Raw genomic sequence first — 15,625 nt, forward strand, 5'->3', positions numbered from 1 at the left:
AAGTTGCTATAGGGTGATTTCAAGCAGATTTAGGCAGGATTTTTTTCGTTCCAATATATATTGAAGCCTATAGTGCTTAGGAAGTACATTGTCGGGGCAAATAGCTGAAAATATGTTATGGTTGTTTTTTTAATAATTTTCGAGACAGACCATTTCGAGCAGTGCGCTTCCTCGCAATTTTCATGCCTCGTATCTACGTTACCATTATTTTATCATTATAACCATTATTAGTAGTAAAATTTTACTACTCTTATTGCCTATGTGCTGTTGTACTGTTTGCTCTATCTTTGAGGTTCTATAGGTTTTGCGGGTGACCAGATACAAAATCGCAAAGTCGCCTCATTTGCTCCATTTTCTGCAAATACTAGAAGGTTAACACGTGTGACATCGTTCTGTTCGTCTTTAAACGCCCTTTCCATTCATATAACGGATATTGTTGGAAAATCTCGGACGTACTTCCTGACGCGCGTTTAGTAAGGGGTGGTAAGGCAAAAACGCGCAACTTCGGCGTCGTATTTCCTATATTCGCCCACTGATGATGTGATCCATATTTCTTTCACATGTTGTTCGTGACAAGCTCGCATAGCTTAGTGAAAAAAAAATAAAAAAATTCAGAAATGGTCGAGATTCCGTTGCGGGCACTCAAAAGTAGTCCGTCACAGCAACATGTACGGCGCAGAGTAGAGCCCGCGGTAGCATTTTTACGGTGCTGTAATTTGACGAAGGTCACACAAGGTCACACACAAGGCGCGAACTGAAAGCTGCGTATTTCCTGCAGAGCGGCAGAGATCATGTGTCATAAAGCAGTAAAACATAATCCGCTCTCAGAGTAGTTATTGAAGAGGCGATCGGCAGAAGTAGTGAAAGCGCCTCTTTCCGTCGCTCCTGTTGCCTTCATGCCACTTCGTCTAGGCAGAATACATTCTATTCCTGCTGTGCGTGAGAACACAAAAACCTCGGTGCTCCTTTGTAAGGGCATGTAATGAACAGAGTTCGTAGCGCAGATCGCGCGTTATTTTGCGGACTAGGGTGGTAAATAACGCAGTGATAAGAATTACGAAACGAAAGCTACCTAGCAGCAAAGTGGGTTGTTTACTGCGACGTTGCACGGGAAGAGTGGATTCGATAGTGTCGGTGGCGTAATTAAGCACAATGCTACACTGTACAACCTGAGATGTACGTCAAATAAGGTAACTAGAAATGCGAAGCTGTTCAGTATTGACCTGCTTCATCTGCCGGCGCAAGGCATGGCAAAGTGTCGTACAACCAAACAAAAAGAGAATGGGAACACTTCCAGCGCGTGGGGAAAGCAGGATGAACAGGTGTTGACGTTCGTGAAGTGTACACGACAAAAACGTCGAAGAGTGCATGGAAAGAAAGAAAGCCTTCCACTGTTAGAATGTCCCCTTTTCTGTTTGTTATCAATAAACCTCTACCCGAGAAACGTCATCATGACGTTGGTAGACAGACTGAAACCGAAACGAATTGGAAAAGGAGGGGTGGGTTCCACGAATGCCCACTTGCTCCGGTGGCGCAGCGGTAACGCGTGCGCTTGGAGACTGGGAGGTCCGCGGTTCGAATCCGCGGGCCGGCTGTGCCGTCTGGGGTTTTTCCTGGGTTTCCCTCAGATGTGTAATAGGCGTATGCCGGCACAGTTCCCCTGAAGTCGGCCACTGGACGCAGCTGTCCTCCCCCCGAGCGGATTCCGCTCGGTCTTCCACTTCACCCTTTCCTCTCCTCCTCTCCACCACCTTTCCCTTCCCGAGAAACATGCCGCCTAATCAGGCAGGCAGACCTCTCTGTTCCTCCCAACGACACTCCTCCTCCTCCTCCTCCTCCTATTGAAAGAAAAGTAGGACCAAAGTTCGCGTCCCTTTCAGGGACCATCGTAATCCCCTCAAGACCGTGGCTTTCGGGCGTGACCTTGTTCGCCCCTAGCTTCTCTCATACTTCAACTCTACCAAATTGGTGGCTCTGTCGAACACTATGACGTCATTTGTTCACAAACAGGGAGAGGTCTATTAAGGACAGTGGATGCTTTCAATTTGTGTTTTGCGCGTACGGCCGAGGTTCATGCCGACCTACGGATCGTAACTATTTGTAGATTGATACTTGAACTTAATTTAACTATCTCAAATGTAATATGAAGCCACGAAGGGACGAAATTCCGCTGTCCGTCCTCGCTGCGCTCGTCACGAACCAGCCACGGCAGGTGTGCGCGGGAAGCCCAAAAATGAACTTCAAACATTTCTGAAGTGAATTTTTTTTTTCACTACGCTATGCGAGCTTTTCGTGAATAACATGTGTGAGGAATATCATAGAGAAGTTACCCGTCAAAAAGAACTCGTTACAAGTTAAGTTATCATGTGGAAAATGTAACTAAGTTAATAACGAAGTTCTTCAGCCTTAAGTGTAACTCGCAGTTACGGAGTTACTTAAAAAAAAAGAACGAGCTACTTCCAAGTTACTTCGGACACAAAATAGCACTACACAGGTGCAGCGCGCGCGAGCAGTTGAGTTTGACCTTGAGTTGCCTGCCGAGGGGTGCAACACGCTTAGATCGTTTTCGTTATGTCCAACAGTTCGAACGCTTCGCATCTTACTCCATGTGGCGCACAATGGTTCAGCTTCATTTCAATGGCAGCGGTTCCTACTTCCTGAATAGAATACTCTCATTGATTCAGTATCACGCTTTATGGCATAAAATACCATGAAGGAACCGGAGTAAAAGCAAGAAAATATGTGGACGTGAGTGAAAAGCGAATTAAAAGTAACTTGGAACCACTTAAGTTACTTCGGCAAAGTTACCTGAAAAAGGAACGAGTTCCTCTGAAAGTTACCACGGCGCAAAAGTACCGAGTTAAGTTATAAGTTACCGAAAAAAGGAACTTAGTTACAGTAACGAGTTACCTCAAACTAAGGAATATGAACAGTGTTACGACTCACGAGTGGGCGAATACGGAAAATACGCTACCGAATTTGCGTGTTTTCGCCTTACCACCCCTCATTAAACGCGCGTTAGGAAGCATACGTACGAGATTTTCCAACAATCTCTCTTATATGAATGAAAAGAGCGTTTAAAGACGAACGGAACGATGTCACCCATGTTAACCTTCCGGTATTTGCAGAAAAGCAATTACACGCCGAAGTTTTTCGTTTTTTTTTTTTTTTTTTTTTTTTGCAAATGAGGAGACTTTTTATCTGGACACCTGCAGAACCTAGAAGTTCAAAGAAAAAGCAAACAGTACTGAAGCATAATAGCTGCGTAGCCTTAGGGGGGGATCACTTCTTCAGAAATCTATATGGGCGATTTTCGTTCGCACAAGACAAGTGAACGCTCTAAACTATCATCTTATGATTGGTACTGGCGTGTTCTCTTAACTTTTCTCTAGTTAATGACGTATTTTTTTTTAGGACAAGGTTGAGCCGTTGATTTTTAATAAATTAAAGTTTCATGCGTCTCGAACATGTGCTGCCATCTCGATAGAGTGTCGCACACTGAAATTCTTGCGAATTCGGGCTCAATACAAATCAACGAATAGTGCTGGAATTCTACAAAATGTGTCGTTGACAAGGGTAAAGCAAGGAGAACACGCCAGTACTTCTGTTTTGACGATATTTTACGCCGTTTCTGAGGGGTGTGCGAACAAACTTTCTCTATTGTCTTGCGCAGAAGTGATTTCCACTTAATGGTTACGAAGATACTAGGCCCGAAAATTGCGAGGGAAGCACATTGCTCGAAATGGTCAGTCGTCAAGATTTATTTAAAGGGAACTATCAGATATTTTAATTTATTTCCTCCGCCAACGTGCTTTCTAAGCACTATAGGCTTCAATGTATATTGGAACGAAAAAAATCTGAGAGGGCGACCGGACCTCCCTGCCTGACTCTTGCTTGAAATCACCCATAGAACAACAGCGCGGTGGACTACATTTTCTATTCGGACAATACGTTCTACAAGTAACCGAGCGTTCTGCGCATATCTCCTCTCCCGGTTACTCCACTCGGAAAGCCCCATTGGCTAAGACGGCGCCCTCCCTCTTCCCTCTCACTGCCTCCTCTCATGCGCAGAGACGCACTTGCACAGCGTATATTTACTTTAACTTTTGGTCGCATCGTGATGAATGATTTCTCGGGTGAACTTTCTTTGGGGGATTCGACGCACTGTATATATAGGGCCTGACTTTTTCGGGTTTTATTTTTGGCCAAATTCGGGGGGTAAATATCGGGTGATATTTTTCATTTGAAAATTCGGGTGTATTCGGGTTAAATCCCGTTATGGCATATTCTGTCGTCAGAAATTCGGGTGTATTCGGGTGATTTTTTTTGTTTAATAAAAATTTGTCTTATCATGGAACTAATGTTTAGCAATGTTATCAAACTTTATTTTAATGCACGCTTACGAGTGTGCCACGCGACCCGGATGTTTTCGGGTAGATTCGGGTTAAACCCGAATTTTACAGATTATTGGGCCATATCACGTCGATGACGGTCGATCATTTTCTTTATGTTTATAACCACTTATTGGCCGTTTCTTGTGCACTTTTCATAGTGCATGGTTTAATTTGAACCTCTATCATTAGCGGAGCTGCAATGCATTTCCACTCAAGTAATTACCCTTTGCGACTCCTGCTGCTCAGCTACGTAATAAAAATGCGAAATATCATGTTCATGTACACTTGAAGCAAAGATGTCGTTTCTGCCTACCAAGCATTCGTCGCATGCTTTCCTACATGCTAATACAGTCCTACTGTAGCATGAACTACTGCGTCATTTTTTGTAGTATTGACGAGCACGCGCGTGAACCGAGGCCTCGCCTTATTTGTGCACCTGAGCACTTTAACCTTGGGGAGCTTGTTTACTCACCGGTATGATAACTTCCTATGGAGAATAGCCTCGATAAAAATGTAGTACAGGTCATCGCCCTTCTTCGCTTCGCCTTGTGAACGAACATCGATTTATTCGTTTCCTCGTAGGTTTGTGATGTCCGTCACTAACTAGCCAAGTCGAATTAATTCGAATTAAATCGAAATAGACTACGATACCGAAATTGTGCATAAACCAGGCAAATGCTGCTAGCAGCAGTGACCCGTGTCTGTGGCAGAATGTTGCCACAGTGAAGGGGCGTTGCTGTCGGTGAACAAATCAAATAAGTTTTACCAATGCCTCCTATATCTGTAATGCCTGGCAAGATGGTCGCTCCGTACTCCACGCCCCTTTCCTGTTCCTCCTCTCCCGCGGCCCCCTTTACGCAGCGGTGGCGCTAGTTCCCGAGGGTCGCGAGAACTGTCGTCTGCTATCGGTCCGTCGTTTTTCGAATTGTTTCGAATGTTTTCGAAATTTTTCGAATTGAAGGGCTTCTTCTCGCAATGCGAGGACAAATTCTGCTTGCGAGCGGCTGCTGCAGCTACAGCTGCTGCGTTTTTATCGCTCGGTGCGTATGCGTATCCTAGGGATTTGGCGCCACCAGACGGAGGCCCCGCATACTAACGCGGACGTACGCGGAGAACGGGGAGCCCGCTGACTTGACAGGCATAGAGATACAGGAGGTATTGGTTTTACGGAATACCGTCCTTTAAAGCTCCAACTGTGTATGAGGAGTTAAGCATCGGATAGGTTACGTGCGCCGCGTGTCCCCAGATATCTCGGAGCGGTGAGAAAAGCCCGCTGCGAAGGTGGCGTGATGCGACGCTGGGTATCACGTGAAGTGTGGTGATGCAGGTGGCGGGAATGGAAAGCACAACGAGGGTACACCGAAACCGTTTGCGCTCTCTTCTTCATTAAAATACGTAGGCCACACCGGCAGCACAACAGGATAAAAACAACTTAAAATATGCACTAAGTGTTAACGTAATAAATATTTTAATTAATAAATATTTTAAGTTGTTTTTATCCTGTTGTGCTGCCGGTGTGGCCTACGTATTTTAATAAATGTCTACCCCCGGTACTTGGACTGTTTTTAGCTCTCTTCTTCTGTCTGACTCATTCAAACTAAATCCCAAGGTGCAGCGGGGCTTTCGCAACACGCGCTCTCTGGTGGGCCATCCATGCAATTTCTGAAATCGTCTATTAGGTGTTTTATCCGGCCGATTCACACGCGGGAGTGACAGGGAGTGACGGGATTCAGATGCGAAACAGCCGTAAGAGACGCTTCGGTATGACTTCTCCTCCTCCTGGGATCGGCAGTATTTAAATACATTGTAATAAAAAATACTATTTAAAATATAAGCACATGTATTTATAATTATATTTAAATCTCGGTTTTGGGCTATTTATTCTTGTAAATGCTTTATAAATACTCCTAAATACAGAATATACTGACTCATGTCATAAATATGCCGTGCATTTGACCTTTCGGGAAGAAGGGAGAGTTTGGGGCGCAGTGTTTGAGCTACCATGCAGACGACAAACGATTTTAGATGCTGAGTTTTTCGCTGCTGTTGCTGCAGAATGTTGGATACAGGGTGTTTTCTTAGCTAAACCAGATTTTTTAAAGACTAAGGGAACAGCAAAGAGGTTGCGGACTGCATTAACAAAAATGAGACTACGGAATGGGAAGAAAATAAAAGAAAAAAATGAAAGAAAATAAAGTAAGAAAAGAAAATGAAAGCAGTTCTGCTTCTCCTTTTCTTCTTCTCTTTTTTTTTTACCGGCCTCGGTGGCTCAGTTGGTAGCATGTTCGCCTTCTGGTCCCGAGACCGCGGGTTCGAACCCGGTCGAGTACGCCAGCAACTTGGTGGCAGGGTACAAGTTGCTTAGACACGCCGTCTTCCGCGAGGGACGTTAAATACAGGGTGCCGTGTGATGAGCTTTCATCGCACGTTAAAGAACCCTCAGGTGGGCAAAAGCAATCCACAGACCGATCGCTGTGGCGTCGCTAATGTTCTCACTTGTCTCGCGACGTAAACACCCAATTATTATTAATTTTTAATCAATCCTGATACGGCACGTATAGCTTGGGACATGAGTCGGAACACCATGGTGTCGCATTAGATTGATATCCTAGCAGCAAACAAGATCGGACACACACACACTGATAGACAGACGGAATAGCCATTCACCAGTTTCTAAATTAGATTTCTTCCTCATAGCTAGCAGCGAACCACTCCGATGAAAAAAATGCACCAACGCCGTGTTCCGTCCTTTTGTCACAAGCTTTACGTTGAAATATCCATGACTGAGTCCTACTATGTAAACAAACTGAAACCGCGCACATTTGACGTACAGCTCGCGTCAAAGTTAACTTGAACTATCAAATCCAAGGTTAGCCATGCGATGTAAACCGTTTCAAAGGAGACCCTGCGATTGGCCTGTCATAGTATTTTCGGAACCGTTATCTTGAACACATTCCGGCATGGTAGAAAGATAACACAGACATAGTTTATGACGTCCGCTGGGACCATGCCTTACCTCTCCCAATTTCAGGAACTGTCACTTTTTACAATGTCACTCTGTAGGCTGGGTTTCCAACTTCCTTACGTCGAACTGACAGCGATTGCGCTCAAAAAGTTGTCCAGCGTTATTATGCTCTTGGTGCCCTGAAAAGCATGATGTTCAGCTATTTTGCCCAGGATAGATGCTGAATATCACTCTCAATTATCACGGATTGGAGTAAATTCGGCACGGTCTTCATGTTGGTGGAGTAAAAAACGTGACCTTTACTTGGCAAATTTTGGCAAAACCTTTAATGGAGTCCAATTCGCAAAAATTTACATAATTAGACTTGGGCTACATGACATGCACATTATAAGGTGGCAAAAACGTAGTAAGAACAAATGCCGTTTACCATATGATTCTAGGTGGCGTAGCTTTTTATTAGAATTTAATGACACGTTTTCTCTACCAACTATCTACGGGGTGTACAGGATTAACGTTCATTCATACACGGAGCCCATGCCACCACGTCCGACACGAAGCTTTTACTCTTTTTTGTTTAAAGAAATCCACTCGAGAGTAAACTGCTTTAAATACTCATTTTTCTCGCGTACCATACGAGAATGAAACAAGCTGCCCTATGCCGTTTCTTCTGTAGGAAATATTAAGCAGTTTATTTAATTTATGTTATGTTTAGTTTATGGAAGGGGTTCATGGACATCTGCCTCTCTAGGTTTAGTTGTTGTCTGTATCCGCTGTATATCTCGTTGTCCACTCCTACCTGGGTCCCGAAAGGGTCCTGTAGCATGTTCAAATAAATAAATAAATATATAAATATTATAAATATAAACGTTAAATATTATATTAGAAATATACTATTATTATTTATGCTATCTGACATACTGATGCGCTCCAAGAAGATCGCAGCCTTTCCGTCAAAAACTGAGTGCGGCGTCCTCCGCGGCTATCCCTTCGTTACCAACTGAGCCCACCAAGCGATGCCTGTCGCTTCCGATCTTTTCTTTTCTTCTTTTCTTTCCTTTTTCTTTTCTTTTCACCTTCTTCTTTCTTTTTTCTTCTTTGTCTTGTCGGCTCAGGTCGTACTGTGTTCGTTTTTTGGGGTCCCCTGCGCCAGGCTCGCAGCTAGAACTTCCAGGACGCTCACAAATGCGGGCCTCTGGAACGCAGCTCGGCCTGTTACTGGTGTCGGTAAACTATCTCCCGCAATGATTGGGCACATCGTATGAGGAGACAAAGCACAAGCTTCTCCACATTGCCGCACGGACATTACATATAGGCCAGGGACAAGCATACAACATGCATGCATATACAACCATATGCAAGGCGAGAAAATCGGCAACTGCGTGGTAATCGCACAGTTTCCAAAATGCTGTATTTGCCTGTTTATAACGTGCGCGTTATTAGGTAAATTGAATTAATATTTTAATCTTTTCGTTTACAGTGAAACTAAGCACTCTGGTGAAGACAAGAAAGCCTTCCAGCTAAGCGAGGGACATTTCGGTTAGCGCAACTTCCACGATAACAGAGACCACAGGTTTTTTTTTAGGAACACGCTGGTGAGTGCGGTCTTGGTGTGCCTCTGCAACAAATCGAGAGAATCCTAGTTTCCCTCTACGCATATACATAAAGTGCTAGTGCACCGATGAATCGTGGGACGCGATCTGTGACATTTCATGGTCTATATGCACGCATCTGTGCAGAATGACTTGTAATGTGATAAGGCCAGTTCCCACATATAGCGATTTGCTACACAGCGCTATAAAACACTGCGATGTTTTCCCCCTCTCAGTGCTGCGAGCCGCTATAAAACAGCGCTTGTCGAAGTAGAAGCCCCCGTCAACTTTTCCAACGCTATTTTGAACACTAAGTCTATTTTTTTGAAGCACTAAGTCTAGAGCACTAAGTCTACGTTAGCCAATCGGGAGCTTCTTTCAGCGATGACGTCGCGGGAGTTGTGGTTTGTTTGCTTCCGGACACTCGTAGCAGCAAGGCGGGAAGGCGACGACGACGACGTGGAAATGTCTACGAGTTTCGTTTGCTAATGCACAGCAAACACACAGCAGGAAAAGTGTCGCCTGCCATGCAGCTGGAGATATCCAACCCGGAAGTAAACAATCACGGAAGTACCAGTGCATCACGCCGCCACGAGATTTCCTGTGAGTTGAGCAGGACAGCGCTATGTGCTTTGTTATATGTGAGAACACTAAGCGCAAAAAAAACAAAACAAAAAAAAACGGTGCTAGGTTTCTAGCGCTATTTCCGGCGACGCTCTGTATGTGGGAATTGGCCTATAGTCGTATAAGCACTGCGACTAGCATTTTCACTCTGTGCAGGGCTCAGCAAGCAGCAGCTACAAATGCGAAACTATGGGGATTTTGAATATCCATCAATATCTGTATCCGAAACGAAAGCTTGACAAAACATCGATTAGAGCGCTCAGTACTATGTAGATATTTTTAGATGGATAGAACTGATAGATAGAATTCTGTTACACTCAAGGTGTGGGAGAAACGGGGCAAAAAAGCTCTATGCCTAGAGAGAAAACATAGAACTTAGAACCACCAATAACATAGATTGCGAAAAATGTCAATATGGGTTCAAATGTCGTTGCGGTTCCATATGTCGATAGCGTATTTGTATCAAGCGAACAACTTTTCAGACTGGGTAATCAGTACCCCAGATGACACAAAAAGCCAAAGAGGTGTTTGTCAGGGTGAACGAGCCAAGCTACGAAGTAGCGCTTCTGAGAGAGAGAGAAAAAAATTGCATGAAAACGTCACCATCTCAGATCCCTTCGCTCTTTCGTGGGAATTTAGTGTAGAAATACAAGTCTTTATTCATTTCAAGAGGGTGAGGTTTCGCGGGATTTTAGGGAAAGAAATACATGTCTTTATTCATTTATTCAAGAGGGTATGGGCTCGCGGGATTTTAGTGAAACAAATACACGTCGTATTCATTTATTCAAGAGGGTAAGAGTTTGCGGGATTTTAGTGAAAGAAATACACGTCTTTATTCATTTATTTAAGAGGGTAAGAGTTCGCGGAATTTTAGGGAAGAAATACACGTCTTTATTCATTTATTCAAGAGGGTAAGGGCTCGCGTGATTTTAGTGAAAGAAATACACGTCTTTATTCATTTATTTAAGAGGGTAAGAGTTCGCGGAATTTTAGGGAAGAAATACACGTCTTTATTCATTTATTCAGGAGGGTAGGGGCTCGCGTGATTTTAGTGAAAGAAATACACGTCTTTATTCATTTATTTAAGAGGGTAAGAGTTCGCGGAATTTTAGGGAAGAAATACACGTCTTTATTCATTTATTCAAGAGGGTAGGGGCTCGCGTGATTTTAGTGAAAGAAATACACGTCTTTATTTATTTATTCAAGAGGGTAGGGGCTCGCGGGATTTTAGCGAAAGAAATACAGGTCTTTATTCATTCATTCAAGAGGGTAAGGGCTCGCGGGATTTTAGTGAAAGAAATAAGTCTTCCTTTATTTATTCAAGAGGGTAAGAGTTCGCGGGATTTTAGGGAAGGAAACACATGTCTTTATTAATTAGAGGGTAAGGGCTCGCTGAAGTTTAGTGAAAGAAATAAAAGTCCTTATTCATTTATTCAAGATGGTAAGAGTTCGCGGAATTTTAGGGAAACAGATACATGTCTTTATTCATTATTCACGCTGGTAAGGGCTCGCGGGATTTTAGTAAAATAAATAAGTCTTTTTTCATTTATTCAAGAGGGTGAGGCTTCGCGGGATTTTAGTGAAAGAAATAACTCTCCATTCATTTATTCAAGAGGGTAAGAGTTCGCGGGATTTTAGGGAAACAGATACATGTCTTTATTCATTATTCATGCGGGTAAGGGCTCGCGGGATTTTAGTGAAATAAATACGTCTTTATTCATTTATTCAAGAGTGTGAGGGTTCACGGGATTTTAGGGAAAGAAATACATGTGCTTATTCACTTATTCACGAGGGTAAGGGCTCGCGGGATTTTAGTGAAATAAATAAGTCTTTATTCACTTATTCAAGAGGGTGAGGGTTCGCGGGATTTTAGGGAAAGAAATACATGTCCTCATTCACTTATTCAAGAGGGTAAGGGCTCGCGGGATTTTAGTGAAAGAAATACGTCTTTATTCATTTATTCAAGAGTGCGAGGGTTCGCGGGATTTTAGGGAAAGAAATACATGTGCTTATTCACTTATTCAAGAGGGTAAGGGCTCGCGGGTTTTAGTGAAATAAATAGGTCTTTATTCACTTATTCAAGAGGGTGAGGGTTCGCGGGATTTTAGGGAAAGAAATACATGTCCTCATTCACTTATTCAAGAGGGTAAGCGCTCGCGGGATTTTAGTGAAATAAATAGGTCTTTATTCACTTATTCAAGAGGGTGAGGGTTCGCGGGATTTTAGGGAAAGAAATACATGTCCTCATTCACTTATTCAAGAGGGTAAGGGCTCGCGGGATTTTAGTGAAATAAATACGTCTTTATTCATTTATTCAAGAGTGTGAGGGTTCGCGGGATTTTAGGGAAAGAAATACATGTCCTCATTCACTTATTAAAGAGGGTAAGGGCTCGCGGGATTTTAGTGAAATAAATACGTCTTTATTGATTTATTCAAGAGTGTGAGGGTTCGCGGGATTTTAGGGAAAGAAATACATGTGCTTATTCACTTATTCAAGAGGGTAAGGGCTCGCGGGATTTTAGTGAAATAAATAAGTATTTATTCACTTATTCAAGAGGGTGAGGGTTCGCGGGTTTTTAGGGAAAGAAATACATGTCCTCATTCACTTATTCAAGAGGGTAAGGGCTCGCGGGATTTTAATGAAAGAAATACGTCTTTATTAATTTATTCAAGAGTGTGAGGGTTCGCGGGATTTTAGGGGATGAAATACATGTCCTTATTCACTTATTCAAGAGGGTAAGGGCTCGCGGGATTTTAGTGAAATAAAACGTCTTTATTGATTTATTCAAGAGTGTGAGGTTCGCGGGATTTTAGGGAAAGAAATACATGTCCTCATTCACTTATTCAAGAGGGTAAGGGCTCGCGGGATTTTAGTGAAATAAATAAGTATTTATTCACTTATTCAAGAGGGTGAGGGTTCGCGGGATTTTAGGGAAAGAAATACATGTCCTCATTCACTTATTCAAGAGGGTAAGGGCTCGCGGGATTTTAGTGAAATAAATAAGTCTGTATTCACTTATTCAAGAGGGGAAGGGCTCGCGAGATTTTAGTGAAATAAATAAGTCTTTATTCACTTATTCAAGAGGGTGAGGGTTCGCGGGATTTTAGGGAAAGAAATACATGTCCTCATTCACTTATTCAAGAGGGTAAGGGCTCGCGGGATTTTAGTGAAAGAAATACGTCTTTATTCATTTATTCAAGAGTGTGAGGGTTCGCGGGATTTTAGGGAAAGAAATACATGTCCTCATTCACTTATTCAAGAGGGTAAGGGCTCGCGGGATTTTAGTGAAATAAATAAGTATTTATTCACTTATTCAAGAGGGTGAGGGTTCGCGGGATTTTAGGGAAAGAAATACATGTCCTCATTCACTTATTCAAGAGGGTAAGGGCTCGCGGGATTTTAGTGAAATAAATAAGTCTGTATTCACTTATTCAAGAGGGGAAGGGCTCGCGGGATTTTAGTGAAATAAATAAGTCTTTATTCACTTATTCAAGAGGGTGAGGGTTCGCGGGTTTTTAGGGAAAGAAATACATGTCCTCATTCACTTATTCAAGAGGGTAAGGGCTCGCGGGATTTTAATGAAAGAAATACGTCTTTATTAATTTATTCAAGAGTGTGAGGGTTCGCGGGATTTTAGGGGAAGAAATACATGTCCTCATTCACTTATTCAAGAGGGTAAGGGCTCGCGGGATTTTAGTGAAATAAAACGTCTTTATTGATTTATTCAAGAGTGTGAGGTTCGCGGGATTTTAGGGAAAGAAATACATGTCCTCATTCACTTATTCAAGAGGGTAAGGGCTCGCGGGATTTTAGTGAAATAAATAAGTATTTATTCACTTATTCAAGAGGGTGAGGGTTCGCGGGATTTTAGGGAAAGAAATACATGTCCTCATTCACTTATTCAAGAGGGTAAGGGCTCGCGGGATTTTAGTGAAATAAATAAGTCTGTATTCACTTATTCAAGAGGGGAAGGGCTCGCGGGATTTAATGAAACAAATGAGTCTTTATTCATTTGTTCAAGAGGGTAAGGGTTCGCGGGACTTTTGGAAAACAAATAAGTCTTTATTCATTTATACAAGAGGGTAAGGGCTCACTGTGCACGCCGGCAGTGGAATTTGCCTGCGCCGCCGATCATCTTCGGCGCTCTCATAGCTCTCCCGATCGCTCGGTGCTGGACTTTGGGGGCTTTTTGGGTTCCTCTCGAGCCGCCTTTTTTTTCTGATTGCCGTTTTCCTCGATGCTGATCATATTTTAGTTTCATATTCCGCCGGCCTTCTCGCAAAATTTTGATATTTCAACTTCGCAAATTTATAAAACGTTGGTTGTTATTGAATGCGGTACCGCTTAAGGTCCAGATAGAACCTCTGGGCGTTTTCCAACGACACCTCGATGGGGGACTTAGCTTCACGCGTTCGCGAGATAGACTGCCGGCAAAGTACGCGTACCCCCTATATTTCCGTCTCTCTCGCACGCGCCCGCCACACCCAGAGACTACATCAGCCGCCGCAATGACCTTGTAAGCTATCCGGATTTAGCCGGTTGGTTGCTATCGGTTTATTACTCACGAAGTTATCGCGTCATGAAATTCGGCATAATTTCGTTGCATCGTAAATTTTGACCTGGCTACCAATCCGAACTTATACGTTTTCACGTGAAAAAAAAAAAAAAAAAAACGCTCCCCTCATCGGCTCACGCGACGTTCCTATGACGTTCCACCGGGAGTGGTTACGTCTGAGCGTCCTCTTTCGTAATCTCCGCAGCAGGACGAAGTCTGCGGAAAGAGGCCGTTTATGGGGAGAGCTGTGCCATTCTTTAAGATTCTGCGTTCGGAGATGAGGGTTCGCCGTGACGTCAGACGCGTCATCGCTCCGCCCACTTGGCCGGAATGAAAGGCGAGTTGCGACGGCGCGGAGAGAGTTCAAAGCGGCTGCTCCGTACACAAAATGACGGCAGTGGCGTCTGCGCCGCTCGCGTATGACGTCAAATGATGCACTTTAAAATAGGCCCCTCCCAATGAGCAACCTCTCCCCATGAACGGTTCTGCGCGTCAGGAGGGGCTTAAAAGAACATGGAAAGGGCACTCAAGCTGTCAAACCGCAAAAACCGCTCGTACTTCGTGAAATGATCCGTGAAAAGCATACACGAAAAGATAATTTCCGAACTCCAGCTCCAGGCCACTCCTCCAGTCCTCTGACGTCACACCGGCGATGCGCCTCATTCGCTGCGAAAAATTCGTCTGCTCTGTCGAGAGCCGACGAATAGGTAATACGTAAAATTACTTTCACGTCGGGCAACGCTGGTTAGGTCTTTTTGGTCGGTCATCTTGGTGGAGTCAAGATTCGGGAATTGTGTATGGGAAGCCGCACGGTTCAGCTGGCGGCCGAAATAACTGAACCCTGCGACGTTGCCCTACGTGTGATGACAACATGTGGAAACACGACTTGGGCGCTCTGCCACACCTGTCAGATGATACGTTACAGAGTTTTTGTGCTCTTTCGGCACCGTCGTCACGGCGGCAAAAGGAGTCCTACGGCTTCGCCATGGAAGCGTACATACACCTCCTCCTTCACTGCTCACAAACAAATGTACTCGACGTACGTGAACTGCTGTTTTGTAGTGGAGCACCTTGTCCACAATATTGACTAGCACGCGCAATCGAGCTCGAGCAGCCGCACGGCGTTCAGTGTTTAGTGCATGCGCCTTTCACATGCATTCGAAGTGACGGCGGGTTTCCTTCTTCACCACTATACGGTAAAATGTGCGTCCGCCGAAGCTTCTGGTCACATTTTTGCGTGTCGTACGCTATACGTAAGCGCTCTTTCTATGACGTTCTGAGTTGTAAAAAAAAGAGAAAAGCAAAACAAACACACTGTGCTATCAGCGCAAGGATGTGAAGAGTGTGTTGGTTGAAGTTACACATGGCTGTTAACGAAAAAGACAGAAATGGGCACGGATAGCCAGTGTCCGTCTGTCTTTCTGTCATCGACATACGTGTGCTATGAACTTCACGTGACTAAGTTACGTCTCGCTTGATGGCAGTAATCCACTTCTT

At 43.8% G+C, this 15,625-nt stretch overlaps 1 protein-coding gene across 8 annotated transcripts in view; it reads left to right on the forward strand.

Annotated features, from left to right (window-relative positions):
* LOC135370301 (uncharacterized) overlaps positions 1-15,625 on the forward strand; it is a 181,730-nt gene that overhangs the window by 129,979 nt on the left and 36,126 nt on the right. For 5 of the 8 annotated variants that reach the window (XM_064604016.1, XM_064604015.1, XM_064604018.1 and 2 more), the window contains one exon: positions 8,837-8,951. The exons of 2 other annotated variants lie outside the window; for them this stretch is intronic. The gene's annotated coding sequence lies outside the window, so the exon portion shown is untranslated. Of the gene's footprint in view, positions 1-8,836; positions 8,952-9,354; positions 9,552-15,625 lie in introns of those variants that run through there. One more of the 8 variants, XM_064604021.1, reaches the window with a different exon arrangement.

This window comes from Ornithodoros turicata, chromosome 10, assembly GCF_037126465.1.
Source record: "Ornithodoros turicata isolate Travis chromosome 10, ASM3712646v1, whole genome shotgun sequence".
NCBI lineage: Eukaryota > Metazoa > Arthropoda > Arachnida > Ixodida > Argasidae > Ornithodoros > Ornithodoros turicata.